The sequence below is a fragment of the Equus asinus genome, chromosome 1 (genome assembly GCF_041296235.1).
Source record: "Equus asinus isolate D_3611 breed Donkey chromosome 1, EquAss-T2T_v2, whole genome shotgun sequence".
Classification (NCBI taxonomy): Eukaryota; Metazoa; Chordata; class Mammalia; order Perissodactyla; family Equidae; genus Equus; species Equus asinus.
This window is the reverse complement of record NC_091790.1, coordinates 165051823-165070118: the sequence shown is the minus strand read 5'-3', so window position 1 is coordinate 165070118 and position 18296 is coordinate 165051823. Positions and strand designations below refer to the sequence as shown.

The 18296-nt window shown below is 39.8% G+C and overlaps 1 protein-coding gene across 3 annotated transcripts in view; it reads left to right on the top strand.

Annotated features, from left to right (window-relative positions):
• HERPUD2 (HERPUD family member 2) overlaps positions 1-18296 on the top strand; it is a 134740-nt gene that overhangs the window by 23248 nt on the left and 93196 nt on the right. The window contains exons 1-2 of one of the 3 annotated variants that reach the window (XM_070511781.1): positions 9340-9458; positions 10183-10273. The exons of 1 other annotated variant lie outside the window; for it this stretch is intronic. The gene's annotated coding sequence lies outside the window, so the exon portion shown is untranslated. Of the gene's footprint in view, positions 1-9339; positions 9459-10182; positions 10274-18296 lie in introns of those variants that run through there. One more of the 3 variants, XM_070511774.1, reaches the window with a different exon arrangement.

The following is an 18296-nucleotide window of genomic DNA, read 5'->3' as shown; positions in this document are numbered from 1 at the left end:
CAAAGTTCTAATAATGTTTATTATGAATGAGGATGAAGTATTTTATGTATATTATTGCTTATTATAAATAGATTCCTTCCTTCCATTATTTTTCCTAAGCATTTTTTTCATGTAGTATGCAAAAGTTACTGATTTCTGTCTAATAATTTCATAAGGTAGAGATTATTTCAGCTTAATATCTCAAGGATGCTTGCCATGCACCTCCGTGTTAGGTCTGGTACTCATACACTGAATCCTATTCTCAAAGGGAATCATTGTTCATAGGTTGGTTTCTATCTAGACATAATTACATACTCCTAAGAAACTGCTATTAACCATCTCAAGAGATGTCAAGAAAGGTTTCATTTCTGGCTACTGGCAAGAATGTTATTCTGCAGTGTGTTTCCTTTACCTTTTTCAGCTATTGTCAGCTAGGAGCTGGATCAGTCCATCATCTGTTCTGTGGAGAGCAGAGATCATCACCCAGGTATAGAAAAGTGACTTCAGCACTACCCTCACTTTACCAGGAAGCCACAAAAATGTGACAGTAATGTCTACAATGGAGGCATCTATCCAAGTCTTAGCATTTATTTTGCAATAGAAGGGTGATATATTATAATTGCTCTAGCAAGCAAATTAATTCTGAGAGATTTTGAAGGAAGGGACTGCTATCTACTTTTTTCATCTTCTTTTTCAGAAAACCTTCATGTGTATTTGGGGAGATCTTATGAATGATCTCAAGAATAAGCTTTTCAAACACAGGTGATAACAAAATCACTGCTTCAAGGATGGGAGAAAATTGCACAGTTCTTTCTTTTCCCCTAACTTCTGTAATTCCCTTAATTTAATAATTCAACTGTTTATTATGGGCCTGCCATCTTGTTAGATACTGGTAAGAGCTCTGGGGTATATAAACATGCCATGACAGTCCCTGATGTCCTACATAATATAATTCAAGTGAGGGAGACAGAGTTGGAAAAAAATAATTATAAATTTATGTTTTAGGTGCTATTAAAGAGGTATGCACAAAGGAGTGCTATGGAAACTACAAATAAGTCTATAGAGGATTGGAGATGGGAAAGAGAGGTAGGTGAGAGGAGGTAGGAGATTACAGAAGAGAAGAGATGATTTTTAAGGACTGAGGAAGATTGAGAGAGACTGAGCTCTAATCTTAATGAGCCCTGATTCAGTTGGTCCTTTTAGAATAGGGCCATCTTCCCCCCAAAATGGCATGTTACCTTGGTCATTTGCATAATGATTTTAGGTGGCATACTGATACAACTTTAAATAAAATTGATTGAGTCAGAAAATTGTTCTCAGGGCTGGCCTCGTGGCATAATGGTTAAAGTTTGTGCATTCCACTTACATTTTGTTTTTAACTTTTTATTTTGAAATAATCTTAGACTTATAGAAAAATTACAAAAATAGAGCATGTAGTACCCGTGTCCCCTTGATCCAGCTTCCTCTAATATTAATGTTTTCCATGGCCATAGTATAACGATCAAACTAAGAAATTAATTTTGGTATCATACTTTTATCACCTAATCTACAGACTTTTTTTGGGGTTACCCTGTTATCCCTAACCTCCTTTTCTGAGATCCCATCCAGGATCTCACTTTGCATTTAATTGTCGGGTCTCTTCAGACTCCAACAATGAGGACCGTTCCTCAGTCTCTCCTTGTCTTTCATGACTTTGACATTTTTGAAGAGTACTAGTCAGGTTTTTGTAGAATGTGCTTCAATTTTGTTGTAGCTGCCGTTTTCTCATGATTAAACTGAGTTTGTGGATTTTTGACCAGAATACACAGAAGTGATGTGCCCTTCTCGGGACGTCATAATCCAGGAGTTCAAGATGTTGATATCTTGTTACTGGTGATGCCAACTCCTGTCACTCGGTTGAGGTGTTGTTTACCAGGTTTCCCCACTATAAAGTTACTATTTTTACCTTTGTCATTAATAGATATTTGGGGGGAGATACTTTGAGATTATGAAAATATCTTGTTTCTGTTCTACTGATTTTAGCGTCCATTGATGGATGTTGCCTGCAACAAATATTATTGTGGTGTCCTGTTTTCAGTTTTCCATTTTCCTCATTTCTTCCATATTTATTAACTGGAATTTTTATGCAAGATAGACAGTCTCTTCTCCCGCATTCATTTTTTAATTCAGTTATTTGTTAGTAGCAGTATGATTCGTGGACATCTATTTTATTCTATGGGTTTTAATCCTATGCTATTGTTGTTTATTTCTTGCTCAGACTGTTGCAGTTTTGGCCACTGGCAGCTCTTTCTGCTTGGCCCCTATGCCTTTTTGACACACTGCCATTGTTTTTTTGAAGCTTCCTGACTTGTTTGGCATCAGAAGATGCTCCAGATTCACCTTGTGTTTTCCCTGCCCCAGCCCTGGGGTTAACCACTTCTCCAAAAAAGGGCTTAAATAAAATAAAATCTTCCTGTATAAATATTAAACATAGAATTTTTTTTAAAAAACATAAAATTTTAATTTAAAAACAAAACCTTAATTTAAAAAAATTAAAAAATAATAAGATAAGGTTAAATATAGATGAAGGGTGGCATAATTATTTTTTTCTTTTAATTGGCTGCTACTTGAGTGACAGTTTTCCTCTCTGTGCTAGGTTGACAGTACTCATCAGATGATCACAACATTATACCACGGAGCTGTGGAGGGGTGTTATAATTAGAGTAAAGAGTAATGCAATTCACAGGAAAAAGATTAATAGCACTTTATGATACTTTACAGTTAGATTGGCTAGGCTCAAATTCTAGCTCAAACACTTACTAGTTGTGTGACACTAGGCGAGTTACTTAACTTCTCTGTTTGTCAGTTTCTCCATGTGTAAAACTGAGGTTAATAGTACTTAAAGTGTTTAGAAAAGTTCTTGGCATATAATAAGTACAAAATTTTACCACCAGTTTACAGTACTCTTCAAATCTTACAAAGGACTTTCAATTATGTTAGCTCATTTTTATCACCAATTGTATTTGGTGTGTTACTATTTCAAACTTACAGATAAAGGAGCTGAAGCTTAGAAGGCTTAAGTGACTTTCCAAGATCATGTACGTAGCTTAAAAGTGACAAAGACAAGACTCAAACCCCAACCATCCGGCTGCAAACTCTAGATAGGAATGTAAGAACCAAATATGGAAAGTAGAAAAAAACCCAACGTGACAAAATTCCATATTAACAAATTATCTGAGAACACACAGTCAGAACTTCAGCAAGGTCTTTAACTGAGTCTCTCTGGATTTCTTAACCTGGTCTATGACGCCAGCTTCAGAAAGGATAAAAAACACTCTGATATATTGATGCAAAATGGTGTAGATGTGTATTTTTTTTTCTGGGAAAAAAGTCCGCATGTTTCATCAGATTCTCTAAGGAGTTTGTGAACCCCAAGAGGTTAAGAACTTTGGCTGGACTTCCTGAATTCTCTGACAACCCACTTACTTGGAGTGGTTATTATTTGGATGTTTATTTAAACAGGCATATTGAGGCAGTTCTCATCTTGATGGGAAGATAGCTAAATGTTTTTCTTAAGTCTTTTTAAATTTTTTATCATGGTAATTTTCAAACATTCACAAAAGCGCGATCTCCATACGCCTATCACTCAGCTGAAAAAATGTTCACCATAGAGTCAATTTTGTCTTATTAATAACCCGCAAACACACACATTCCCCCTCGATTATTTTAACAAAACCCGGCGTCATTTCATCTGAAAATACTCGAGATTGTCATGTAACTAAATCTCAATATAATCGCAATGTAGAGAAGCATTTGTAAAGTCTAGTATTCATTCAATCGTTTATTCATTCAACAAAATTTTATGGAGTAACTAATATTTTACACTGCAAGGCACTATAGGAGACAAAAGTATAGATAAGATTTTTAGTAACCTTGAGAAATTAAAATAGCACATCACACAGTACCTTTTAAAGTTCAAGGCCAGAAGTTAGGAGTCATCCTTGATTTCTCACCTTCTCTCAGAAGCCCCTCCCCCTCCCTATCAAATCCATCCACAAGTCCAAGCAGCTGCATCTCCAATATATATACCAAATTTCTCCATTTCTCTTCATCTCAGGTGCTGCTACCCTGGTCCCAGCCACCATGGGCTTTCTACTCACTCCTGAAGAGTCTTCCAACTGGTTTTTGTTTTTCCACTCTTGTCTCTCCACATTTGATTGCCTGCCCAGGGAGATATGAACAAAACATTGAAAACAACATAAATGCCCATCAACCAAAGAATGAATAAACTGTGGTATTTTAATATACGAGAATACTAAGCAGTTAAAAATTAAAATTAGGAAAAAAACAAGTTGCAGAAGAATATGTACAGTATGGTACCATTCATATGGTTTAAAAACATACAAAGTCAATTATACCTCAATAAAAAACCATGCAAGGCATTTTTTTTTTTGAAGATTGGCGCTTGAGCTAACATCTGTTGCCAATCTTTTTTTCTTTTTCTTCTTCTTCTTCTCCCCAAAGCCCCCAGTGCATAGTTGTGTATTCTAGTTGTAGGTCCTTCTGGTTCTGCTAGGCATTGTTATATATATTGTTTATGGGTACAAATGAGTGTGTGTATGTGGTAAAAGCACAAAAATGTCTGTGCATGGGAATTATAAACATAAAATTCAGAATAGAGATTACCTTTAAAGATGGAGGGGAACAGGATTGAGAAAGGTACCATGTGGATTTCAACTGAATCTCATTTCTTAAGGTATTCATTTTATTCTTATCTATATGGATAACATATAGATATCCATATAGATAATATTTTATGCCTGAAATATTTTATGATTAAAAAAATATAAAAATCAGATCGAAGTCACATAAAAGTCTCCAAAGACCTCTCATTGTTCTTTAAAAGAAGTCCAAACCTCTTACAAGGTACAACAGGTCCTATATGATCTGGCCCCCACTACCTCCCCAACCTCCTCTCTTCCCCTCTCCCCATCAATCACCATGTTCTGACCTCATTGAATTTTTTTCTATTCCTTGAAGAAGTCAAGCTTGTTCCAACCTCAGGACCTTTGGCACTAGCTCTTGCTTCTACCCTTAGAACATTCTCCTGTGTATTCACCCATTTGGCTTCTTCCTGTTATTCAGGTCTCAGCTCAAGGAAGCCTTTCCTCAACATCCGATTTAAAATGGTCCCCACTGTTTTGTTTTTCTCTGCACATGGCCCTTTCATTCTCTTAATAGCGCTAATTACCCTTGAAGGTCTCTTGTTTGTGTATTTGTCGACTGACTTCTACTAGAATGTAAGCTCCTTGTCTGTCTTTCCCACTGCTATATCCCTGGCAATTGCAGGAGTGCCTCACACATAGGAGACACTTAATAAACATTTGTTGAATGAATGAATTTATTCTTACTCTAAATAACCAGAAAACTTTCCCTAGCCTTCTGTTGGTAAAGGAATAGAGCCTAGAAACTAAAGTACTGTTTTGGTTTCTTTTCTACATCTTACAGGTTTCTTTACTATGATCCACATCAAAGGATAACAAATCCAACTTGTATTTTGCTGATGGGCACTGATATTGGCTGTCCCTAATGTGAACTATAAAATTGGATGAGGTGATTAAACCATCTATACTTTGATGCATCATCATGTGTCCATTGCTAAGCCATGTTACTCTCTTACGCTTTTTCTAAAACACTAATCTAGAAATGTATAAAGCATCAGTTCCTTCCTAAAAGATAAGAGTAATCTCAAGGGCATTTTGTCACATTTCTGTTTATCGTGAGTAGAATTATGAATGTTTATTGACATTGTAGAATGTTCTTAAAACATACAATCCTTAATGAGTTCAACTTTGACCTTTTATAGACAGTGGAGATTCTTTTGTCAGGAATGTCTCCCTGTTTAGCACTGACTTCTCCAAGAAGCTGCTCTGCCCTGCAGAGGCTGCCCTGAGATAACACAGGCTTGAGATGCATAGCTCACTTAATTAATTTTCCTCTGGAAGTTACTTCACATTTTAATTTTTCTAGTAAAGGTATTTTTTCACATTTGAATCTACGCTACACATTTCTCAACTTCATCACTTAATTCAATAGCAATTCAAAAAATTTTCCAAGGTTGCTAAGTTTGATCTTTGGGTTAAAGATAAATGTAGATGCTTTTCTTCTCTCTGGCTAGGCCTAGCTCCCAACTAAGAACCAGAGCATATGTCTTACATTAGGGAATCTTATCAGGCTCAGAAGATGTACTCCCATTTCCTGTTCGTACCACGCTTACATGCTGTGGAGCTAAATTATAATCATAGCTGCTTTGCTATTTTTAAAATGCAGTTACAATTTGAGCTCCTGGCTCCCTTTTAGAACTGTGACCATCCTGCCACTTTCTCCTCGCAGGCGTTATTTTCCAGGATTTTTGTGGCTGAAATGAGAAACATCGTTATGCTAACATCCTTCTGGAAATCAATAAACCTTGCTACCTTGCTAGGAAGTTTATTTGGTAAATTAGGGGTGCAAGAAGTTTCTTTGAAAAGTGAATAAAGTGATTTGATGTCTCAGTTGCATTCATTTATTGAACAGGGGGACAGAGGGGGAAAGTTAGTCTGACAAGCTAATGAAAAAACAGCACCCTTGTTTCAGAATTAAACAATAAACTCTATATATCCTTTAAACCAAGTAAAGCACAGATTTGGCATTTGTCTCTTGCCTATTTAATCTGGAATGAAAGTAGCTTGCAAAGTGGAATTTGCTTATTTGTTGTTGGTGGGAGTTGGTGTTGGCTTGTTTTTGTCTGCTCGCTTAAAATATCTGGCTTGCTGCTTCCAACTGTTGAATTAGCTAGATAATTCTGTGCTGTGTAGGTTCAACCATAACCTGTTATTGGTTTTCATATGTAAAAGTTTGGGCATAAATAATGTTCAGAAGGTCCTCCTCCCAGTTACATAATTCAGTTTAGAGCTAGAGCTCTCAAAGGGGAGAGAGGAGATTGAAGTCAGACCTAGAAAAGAGACTTGCATTTTAGTTATTAATATTTCCATTTGACAGAAATTTTTATCACTTAGAATATAAATGAGCACAGATAAAAGGACAGGTCAGCAAGCCACAGAATAAATCTCTTTCAACTGTTCGCCTGCAGAAGAGTTACTGAAGTCGTTCTTCATATGTTACAACCCTGACATTCCTCTTCAGAGCCCTAATTTTGGCATCAAGAAGTTGGATCATTTGGGTTCAAACATCTGTTGTTTCTGGATGGCTTTAGGATTCCATTGTGAGCTCAAAAATGCTCAAATTGCAAAGCATGTCCTTATGAGAAGTATCTACTTGGGGTGTGCTTGCCCTTCTCTCTCACGAATCTTCCACGGACACTTCACTTGGGCCTACAATATCTGCTCTGTTTCTCTATGTGCAGCGGTAACATACAGTGCTTCTCTTAGTCAGAGCTCAGCTTCAAAGATTCACTTTTGGGCATGGAATGCCTTTCTCTGTTAAGTTTATTCTTTATGTGTTTGGAATGTGCTGGAATGTATATAAATACTTTACGAAGTCAGGACTCGTTTTTGCCTTCTTGTACTTGCCATTGCCTGACTGCTCATACCAATTTCTGTTAGAACTTTACAAGTTCTAGCAAGATTTTTTGGAAAATGATAATTGCAATCAGATAACCCTTGAAGAGTAAATGTAGCACAAACAAACTTCTTTTCTGAGAAATAGTTGCATTATAGCTTTTTTACCACTCCATGAAGCACCCCAAGGGAGAGATATGATTGCAGGCAGAAAATGAATTAGCAGAGTAGATGTCTTCATATTGAACAGAGTCTTTGATGAACATATACTGAAGAGGGTCGAGTTTTTAGGACTCTCTCACCAAGCTACTGAACTTGCTAGCTCTGTATTCTTATGAAATCTTTGAATATACTTTAAAGTCAAAATGGATAGACATTTATCAAAGGTAGAATTTTGATAGGGAAGACCAGTCTATTGCCAATTTGACTGAGGTTTGGAGTCATTTAAAAACACTTGGTGTTTAAACAACCCTTCAAAAATGAGTCTTGCACTGATTTTCCACATGCAGGCATGTATCTAAAGAAAACAATTTGGGAGATTTTTTCTTTTGTGTACAAACTTTGTATTTTCTCTTTCAACCTGATAACAGTCATAAATTAATACAGCACGTACTGTCCTAAGAACTACAGTGTGTTAAGTAAATGATTTATCCCAAAACAAAATAAACCAAGGAAAGGCCTTGGCCTTTAAGGGCCCTTCAGTGTTAGTGGTTAATTCTTGATTCTCAGCTGCCCCACTAGTATGAGGGGGTGGCTGCCATGTGGGTCATTAGCTCAAATCTTTCCATGGCCCTTCTGTCTCCTTTATCTCCAGAAGCACAAAACAAGTTTTAATCCCACCCCGGTCACTGACTTTCTGGGCTTTTACCCCCTCAGTCTTAGCACTGCTTTTCCACAGAAGTAATTGTGACATTTGGAAGGCTGCCCATCTCAGAGTCTGCTCTGTGCTTTCCTCTTTTCTCTGAGCTCTTTTGAAAAGCGTCACACATAAATTAAAGCTTTGCTCTTTTTAAGAAATCATTACCACTCCTATCTGTTGGATCAAGAGGGTAATAGTAGGTTGCATTCTGCTCTTTATTATTATATCTGTGAACCTTTTAAAAATCTTTGCTACTGGATTCCAAGTTCCTTGCTGGCTGTTTTCATCTTTGCTTCCACAGGGATGGCCCACCTCTTGTCACTGAGAACAGAAGGGTTGAGAGCTTAGGCCCTGACGTGAGGTCCACTTGTATTGGAGAGCAGGCTCTGCCACATACTAGTGACAACTGAGCTATTGTTTAATCCCATAAACCTTGGTTAAAAGAGACAATGTATGTAAATACAAACCACTTAGCACGTGTTTTGTAGCGTCATTACTCAGAAGTTGGCACTTAGAAGTATGCAGAGGTGCAACTGTTATTTGGACAATCTTTGGATCCTCGGGATTTCTGGAGAGTGAAGAGTGTTTCTATGGAAGAAGCCGAGCAAATCTCTGATGCAAATTATTTATATTGATAGCACCTTTGTATAACCTCCTTGACAAAATCTAAGTGGCAGCAATTTCTAAACACTGTTTCTAAAATTAGTAATTGCCATTTTCAAATCCAAGTGACAAAATGCATGGATGGCCCAGCAGAGTCTGTGAGTCTGGGATGTGCTCAGCAGCTGGGCAGTGACCTTAGGCAGTGGCCTGGTGGTTGGAGTATCAGACACTCTGCTCGACCTTTGAATCTGACTCGCAACGCTCTCCGGTAATGGAACTTTTCTAAATCATGGACCCCTGGGAGAATGTGAAAAAGCTATGCAAAGATAAACATAAGTGGTAGGAGAGAAACAGAGGGATACAGAAATTGAGAGACAAGCAAAGGAAGAGAAGGAGGAGAGGAGTCAAGAAGCCAGAGTGGGAGCAAGAACCAGAAAGACTTGACTGTAAATCCTCATTTGCAAGCTGTGTGATTCTGGGTAAGTTAGTTAACTTCTCTAAGTCTCAGTTTCCTTAAAGGACTTCTCTAAGTCTTCAATTCCTATACAAAGGAAGAAAAAAGAACAGTCCCCTCAGAAGGTTTTTGTGAGGACCAAATGAGATAATGCATTTAAAAGCATGTAGCCTAGTGTTTTATAATTCCCTTTCCTCAGATATGGTATTTGTGTTTATTTATTTACTTAGGTATTTGTTCTATTAGAAAGGGGCACCACTGGAACCAAATGTGTATGGTCCCTTGTCAATCTGGAGAGATTCTTACTGCTGTTTTTGCAGGAACAATTGCAGATAAGTGATGCTAGGGGGCTTTTTTCTCTTCTGAAAGGGCTTGCTGTACCTTTTTAAGAAATATGGATTTAATAGCTCAAATGCCAAAATGGGCGTCATGAAGCATTCATTCGTTCATTCGTTCTTTTATTTGACCAGAGTTCACTAGGGCCAAGCCAAGTGCCGAGTTTGGTGAGCACTGGGGTGTGCAGGGTGGAGGTGAGCATGCAGTGGGGAACTAAACAGAGTCCCAGCAAAATGAATCCGGGGATTGCCTCCTCACCCTGCCCTTCTGATGGGCAGGGAGAAGTCTGTTCTATTGTACTAGAGTGCAATGTCAAGGCTTCCCAGGTGGTTAGATAGTCAAAGTGGGGCAAGGAGATCGAAAAAGAGCCTGCAAAGAGATTCTGAGCTACATTTCTGCTCCCTCTGTCCCAGGTTCACGTCATTCTATTCTGACTGTGACTCATTGATTCGTGCTGGGCCGTGCTTTGTTCTTCAGTTCCCACATCTGTAAAATGGAATAACGGTGATTGTTACTTTCCTTCCTTTGGGGACTGTTACAACTTGTAAAAATTAATGAGTTATACTTGGAAAGCGTTTTAACCTCACAATTAAAAAGTGGAGAAGTGGTTCCAGGTATAGTTTATATATTCATTGCGTTTGATAGTTTCCTTTCAGATTATTCTTCAAAATGGGTATGAATGTTTTTGGTTTAATAAATTAACCCAACTGTATTTATTGAGCACCTATCACAAAAGAGATGGAAAAATAATTGACTCCATCTTTGCTCCTTAGTTGGTAAATTGAACTACTTTCAGATTTTGCTTGTGTACTCCCGAATGGATTTGTTTCCTGATTGCATATACAAATTAATATTCACATCACCTATTGGATCTCTTCCTATTTTCTCATGTACACTCCACAGAGGTCAGAAAGAAATTCACTTCTGGGGCTAGCCTGGTGGCGCAGTGGTTAAGTGTGCACGTTCCGCTTCAGCGGCCTGGGGTTCGCCAGTTCGGATCCCAGGTGCATACATGGCACCGCTTGGCAAGCCATGCTGTGGCAGGCGTCCCACATATAAAGTAGAGGAAGATGGGCACAGATGTTAGCTCAGGGCCAGTCTTCCTCAGCAAAAAGAGGAGGTTTGGTGGCAGATGTTAGCTCAGGGCTAATCTTCCTCACAAGAAAAAAAAAAAGAAGAAATTCAGTTCTTAGCATATGATGACTTTAGTCTGGTAAAGACTTCTGAATACAAGGTATATCCAAGAGGAAGGGGGAACTTCATTTATCCTATTTGCTAGCTAAGAACCTGGGTGAAGAGGGTGACGGAGAAAAGAATGTGCAAGAGGCCTGTCTGCCAACACTTGGAGAGCCACCATAATCAGCAAGAACACAGCAATTTCTCACATCCTTCCTTCTCCTTTGCTATAGGCTCACCCAAGCCTTTGTTGGGATTTGAAGCCTATCCTACTATTTAAAGACTGAATTCAGGATATGAGGATGGGGCGTCATGTTTACTTTTAGCCTCAGTCTCTAACAGGGTTTAAACTATTTAACTGGAGATAGCCTCCAATTTGATACCTTCCCAACATTTCACTAGTATACTCCAAATCTCTGTGCAGGGTTATAGGCCTATTTTAGCTGTCTCCACTTTCCTTTGGGGCAGATAAAGCTGAGATTGCAACATCAGAAGCGGTTCAACCAATCATTATGTATAAACCTCAGCCCATTTATATAATGCAATCCTGCTGGTAGTAATGACACAAAAGATGCAAATAGAGAAGATCACAAGCCTGTCAAAGTCTCAAATCATCTGTGGCAACAGGGCCACAGAAGCTCTCTATCAGGAAGTAAAATAGTTGCTCTAATGGTAACCAAATGCCCTCCTTCAGGACCATATTTCAAGAAGGTGGAGCATACATGTATTATACAAACATATCAAATCTCTTTAAGGAGACAATTACCAATTGCACTCTGGGAAGCTGGAACACAAAAAGATTGAGAACTGTCTAGAAGACCATGCCATGGATCTCAAGAGAAGCAGTAAGTGTCCAGGCCTGGGATCCCTTATCCTGGTCACGAGATAGCACAGCCGTGTGAAGAAAAGACTGGCTAGCTTTCCAGCACAACGTGGTGTTTTATTTCACAGTAGTAGACTGCTGGGAAATCTCTGGAGGCCCTGGCAGCTGCGTCTTGTCTTCAATATGAAGCCTGGGGAGGCAGAGAGAGAGAGAGACTCATAATTCACAAGAGGCACAGCCATAAGAAAGCCATTCTGAGTAACTGAATCAGACACAGAGGGGGAGACGCTATTCCATTCCTAAGTCAAGAATGCTTTTTGTCTTTCCTTCTCTCCTTATCGGCTGCGTCCTCATGAAAAGATCATTTATAGATGGTGGAATGAGTGCATCAGAGCCAGCTTCTGTTTCTTTCCATTTTTTCCCTCGTGGCTGCTGTCCTGTAATAAAGACCCTTTGTTAGAGACTGAAATAGCAGATGCAGCTTAGATATTATCGTAAATAATTTTGAGGGGGAGTATTTTATCTTGAATTGGTCTCACACTATTTTTGTGTTGAAAGCAGCTCTATTGCTGATCCAAATGTTCTAGAAAGTTGAGAGACACATACCAAAGTAGTGTTTTACATGTATCTCTTTAAAATGAGGTAGAGTGTAGAAAGAATTGACAATGTCAATTAAAGGATACATAGAAGAAATGGACATAAAATGGCATCATGGGCTGGAGTGAATCAGCAGAGGCCTTGTGGAAGAGGTAGAATTAATAGAAAGAGCTGGGCAAAGTATGAGTGAAAGCATGGAGCTGGGAATGGACTTACAAGGTGCAAAAGTAAGAAGACTTATTTATTAGGTATGTAGAGTTAGAAGTAAGTAGAATAGAAAGGTGGGAAGGTCCTGCAGAGACTAAAAACCAGACTTAAGGTTTTAGACTACTTCAAGAATCAATTAGTTGCTATCTATACTCATATTTGTGGAAAATGTTTTAAATATAGACAGTAAAAAGGAAAATCATTTACAATCCTCCCAGTCGTAAAACAATGATGGTGAATATTCTGGAGCATTTTCTTTCACAAATTTTCTTTGCGGATTTATTATCCTAGTTTGGGTTCCCCAGAAGCAGATCCTGAGACAAGGATTCAAGTGCAAGTAGTTTATTTTGGAGGTGATTGCAGGAATGCTGGTAGGGGAGTGGGAGTAGTGACAGGGAAGGAAAGGAAGCCCAAAAGAAGGCAAGTTCTTGAATGAGTCAGTTGGAGTGCAGTCATGCTGGGGAACTCTGAGTTGTCCCACCGAGGGGTGAGTATTTATGAACTCCTGTCAGTTGAGAGTTCATTTGGGGGAATTAGCTCTCTGGAGGGGTCTCCCTCGGCCGGAAAAAGGACCCTAAGCAGAGAGTTGCAGGTATTTGCAGCAAAGAGTCCTCAGTGTACAGTGGGGATATTGGGGCTACATGAACATACCCAAATTATATTTTGACTTGTAAAAATCTCTCTCTGTGCATCAGGCTTTGTACTACGTGTTTTACTTGCATTAGCTCATATAATTCTCACAGAAGCCCCGTGAAGTGGGTGCTACTCCTACCCCCTGAAGGTTGGAGACTGAGATTAGAGACTGGTTGAAATAGATATGAGAGGGGCGGGCCTCGTGGCTGAGTGGTTAAGTTCGCGCGCTCCACTGCAGGCAGCCTAGTGTTTCGTTGGTTCCAATCCTGGGCGCGGACATGGCACTGCTCTTCAAACCACACTGAGGCAGCGTCCCACATGCCACAACTAGAAGGACCCACAACGAAGACTATATAACTGTATACCAGGGGGGTTTTGGGGAGAAAAAGGAAAAAAATTAAATCTTAAAGAAAAAAACGATATGAGAGTCAAACTCGCAGAGATTAAACACCTCAAGTCACAAAGAGTTATGTACTTTCCAAAACAGTTTTTAATGACAGCCTCATTACCCAGCTCTTCTTTTTTGTACATTTTCTCCTCTTTCTGTCAACAAAGAGTATTTCTTTTGTAATTGGTAAAGTCTTCTCTGTTTTCAGAGACATTTTTTGGAAACTCATAGAAACCACCTTGAGACATAAAGGATCTGTAATGGACACCTGTCAATTGTGTCTGTTCATCATCTCCTCCCCCATCTTCTTCGGGTACAACAACTTATTTCATTTGGGTGAAATGATCCACCCCCTCTCCTTGTAGTTTTAATGGGCTGCCAAACCAGTCTTTAGTTTTCAGGGGTAAATATGAGATCCAGACTTGGCCAACCACAGTCTCCATCTACTTGGCCACAGTGATTGGCTAGAAACGTTTTTGTGCATCAAGCTGAGCCAATTAGAATCTTTCCCTGGGACTTTATATGCAGGCTTTGGGAGAAAGAAGATGATGACACCAGACTGAGATGATATAACCAGTAATTGTGTGAACCATGCTCTACTTCCTCTCCACAGCAAGGTAGAGCCAGCCCAACTGCGGTAGGTGAGAATGTAAACTGAGCAGAGAGATGAAGAGAGAGAAGGAGAGAGAGATCTGATTGCATTGCTAAGTCCCTGCAATAACCTGAGGTCCACTCCTCCTGAACTTCCCATTGCATGAACCAAATAAACAATAACCTGACTCTGTCCTTTCATCCTTCCTTCTTTCTTTCATCCTTGCTTACTTACTTGTTTGTTTGTTTACAGCTGGTTTGACTTGGGTTTCTGTTTCTTGCAAACACAGAGTCTTGACTAGTTCAGGACCAAGTGCATTCCAACCAGGAAGTGTGTTTGTGGCCCTTAAATAATTTATTGCTATAAGAGAGCAGGGGGTGGAGAGAATGAAATTGTGATAGGACAGGAGTGTCCTTTTTCCATCCTTCACAGCTTTATTTGCCTCCGTGACTTCCAGGTCAATTGAAACTCTCTGAGGCATGAAGGAGGCATCTGCCTTTAGGGAATACTGAATTGCAATAGCAACATGGAGCGCGGTTTCCTATTGACTGCTGCCTTTGCCTGCAGCCATTGAAGGCATTCATCAATGGAAAAGTAACCAGTTGGGATGATCAGTTTTTTCCCCAACTATGCTTGCAACTCAAGGACATGGAGAACTCTGGTTTTAGGGGGCAAAAACTGACGGCTCTGTAAGTTCTAATCCTGGCTTAAGCAGACTTTGGCTTGTGTGATCCTCCAAAGATTTAGCAGATCTAAGATCTCAACATGCTTTTATTAATCTGGAAGCTATAAGACATCCTTGAAATAATAGCTGCCATTTATTAAGCAGTTACTGTAGGCTGGCCCTGTGCATTTGGGCTTCACGTATGCTACTGTAATATTATCCTTTAGAATCCTGCAAAGTAGGGACTATCAGCCCCTTTTATAAATGAAGAAACTGAAATTCAGGGAGGTTAACCGCCAACAGGCCCTCAAACCCAGGCCTGTAAGATGGAAAGCTTCCCCTACCTCCCACACATACGCCACTACCTAAGCCCTGGACTAAAGGGGTGATATCCTCCCTTGCCGATAGTGTTTTAGGTTTAACATGTTCACCTGTAGGATATGCAACAAGGCTAGAAATTTAATCCTAACTCCCAAGCACAACTTTCAGAAAGACTCTCTTGCCCTTTGTCTTTGGTTAAGTCAGGGGTCCTTAAACTGGGTATGGACACCCCTACTGGGTGGATTTGTGTATTGACTCAGCCAAACTGAAACCAGGGCACCCAAAATCCTCTTGTCTGTATAGCCCTGGATTAGTTGACTTAAAGAGACATTTTGAGTGAGCTTGGAAGGCAAAAGTGAACCGGTGAAGCAGCAGCCTTATTCTTTTACACTCGGAAGGTTGGTGGCTCAGAGCTTGCGTGCTGCTGTGGCTCACTCATGTTGTCCTGTACCTGCTGGCTAGTCTTGGGGTGAAAAGCAGCTGGGCCTGCAGCTTCTCCATCCTCTCTGACTCCTGGATCAGACATACGTTTAGCTCCCTGATGAAGGACACCAGCTTCTCCTACAGCTTACTGCATCATTAAAATAGTGGCTTGGACACCCTTGCTTCATGACCATGACCATGGTCATGACTTCATGACCATCTTTCTTTCCCAAAAGCTTTCTCTGAGGTTTTCAGGCTTCACCGCCAGACATGGAAGCAAGAGCCTCATGTAGGCTGTGTAACCAGCTCCCCCAGTTGAGTATGGTCAAATCTCTATAATAAATTCCACATTAAATATATAGATTTCCTGGTGTTGTGTTTCACTAATTGAACCGTGACCAGTTCCTAACATCTGGGGTAGGTGAACACTTGGAGGCCATAGAGTTATAAGGGAATCATTTCCCAGATCTTCAACCTCCTGTTTACTCTTTCCTAATTTTGATCTGCCAAGAACAAGCCAGTTTGGTTCTCCAAGAAGAAGATGCTGAGAGAAAGGAATGCAAATATTTTACAGGGGAATAACATCCATGAAAGAAAAAGGGAGAAAAGAGAGTTGGGCAGCTGGAGTGACCAGACTGTAATGCAGATCCCACAACATCTCTGCCAGATCTAGAGGGGAGATCCAGAGCCAAGATTGTCCCTTACAAGTTCTCGTGTTGGGTGGAATTGGCCAAGCCCTGTATGCCAGCCTTGCTCACTCATTTGCTTGGGCCATCCTGAGAAGGTGATCTCTGCTGGAAAGCTGACGGAGACCTGGAGGAATCTCAGCTGGCCACATTCCTTTCTTTGAAGGAAGTCCTTTCTTGAAGAGGGTATCTGAGCAGCACATTTCCATGTCTGCTACCTCACTCATTCCAAATCTTACATTGGGGCATTGCCCTGGGCTATGAAAACCTCCCCTGTGAACCAAGCAAGGGAATACACTGAAATATTGGTTTGGGAGCCTCATCACTCCATCAGTGTCATAAAAGAGGGGCTGTTCTAGATCAGTGTTTCCCAACCTTCTTTTTCATTATTGCCCATACCCCCCAAGCCTTCTTAGATATTTTTTTCCTAATTGTCCCCCCACCACTAAAATTTAATATCACAGGTATAGTGCGTATATGTTTAGGTACTATAGTATGTCTGTGCTTTGTACATAAAAAGAGAAAAATCTTTTTCATTCCCCAAGAACCAATTTTCACTCCCTTGGGGACAGTACCACCCCGTGAAGAATGCATGTTCTAGATTTAAAAAGACTTAAGGGATATAACAATCAGATGCAACATATGGCCCCAGGATTGGATCCCGGATGGGATAAACCAGCCATAAAAGGCGTTTGGGGGACATGTGAGAAATTTTAATTTGGGCTGGACACTTCTGTTAGGTGTAACAGTGCTATTTTGGCCATGTGGGAAAGCATTCTTATTTTTTGTTGATACATATAGAAGTGAAAAATAAGGAAGAAATACTGGTTTGGTGAAGACATCTTTATTTATTATTAATCAAGTTTCCTTACATGCGTGGTGCCTCCCTTCATTGCCTTCCTTACACATATTTCTGTTGAGGTGAAGTCTGGCATTAGGAGTGAAATAACTGGCATTTGTGGGGAAGCTCCAGATTTGGAATAGCTGAACAGTAAGTTAGTGATACAGATTCTCTTAAAGCTAACCGGAATGTCTTGCAGGACCAGTGAATTTTTCGAGATACATTGGGTAAAACTGGGTTATAAAAATTTTACATCATTTCTTTAAGATTTGGGATGTTTTATTCATTGGGAAGTTAAAATCTATTTTACCAAATAGTGTCATGAAATATTTATCCCAATTACAATCTACCATCATCTTACCGTGATGAAAAACGTTAGAGGACAACTTAAAATATGTGAGGAGTTACATAGTTTTAAAAATTCTTTTGAGGGTTATGTAAGCAACACACTTAACGATTCCCAGGATAACACATTTCAAGGAAAGAAGGCCCTCTATTTTGCATCCCTTTAGTCTCTTTCCATCCTGGGAGCCCATGGCTAATTACAGGCACACGATAGACCTGACCAGGATTTCAGGCAAACTGGCAGCCCTTTGCTTTTGTCCGTGAGAACCAAGTTAATTTCAGTAATGTTTTCTTTTCTGTTTTCTCAGTGACAGAGTTCCACTGTCACAGCCACAAGTACATCAGCAGGACTCAAGTATCTTATATAAACCTGCAACTGCTGCCTGCAAATTTTATCCCTGCAGTTTACAAACCCCACTCCTTGGTTTACACAGACCCCCTTCCTGCCACTTGGTGGGTGAATGAGAAATCATTCCAAATGACAAAGAGATCACTTTTGTTATTTCCAATCAGTGTTAGATTGAAAAGTCAAATATGAGGGCTGTATGTTTTTTCTGACAGGCTGAATTGTTGGCATGTTGCTTTTTGAAAAGTGTCTAAATCATTTCACACAGCACACTTTTAAACAAAAGTCCTCCCTTAAGGCTGAAGCATCTGCATGATATATGTTCTTGCAGATTTCTTGAGCGTCTGAGCTTCCCAAGGCACATTGTGCCCCACCTTTCAGGGGTTTTTTTCCTACTTAAATTGTTTGCGTGTCTCCCTGTCAGATCTTGCATATCATTCTCATTACCGCCAACTTTGATTGTCTGGTCTTGGCCCAAGCTTGGA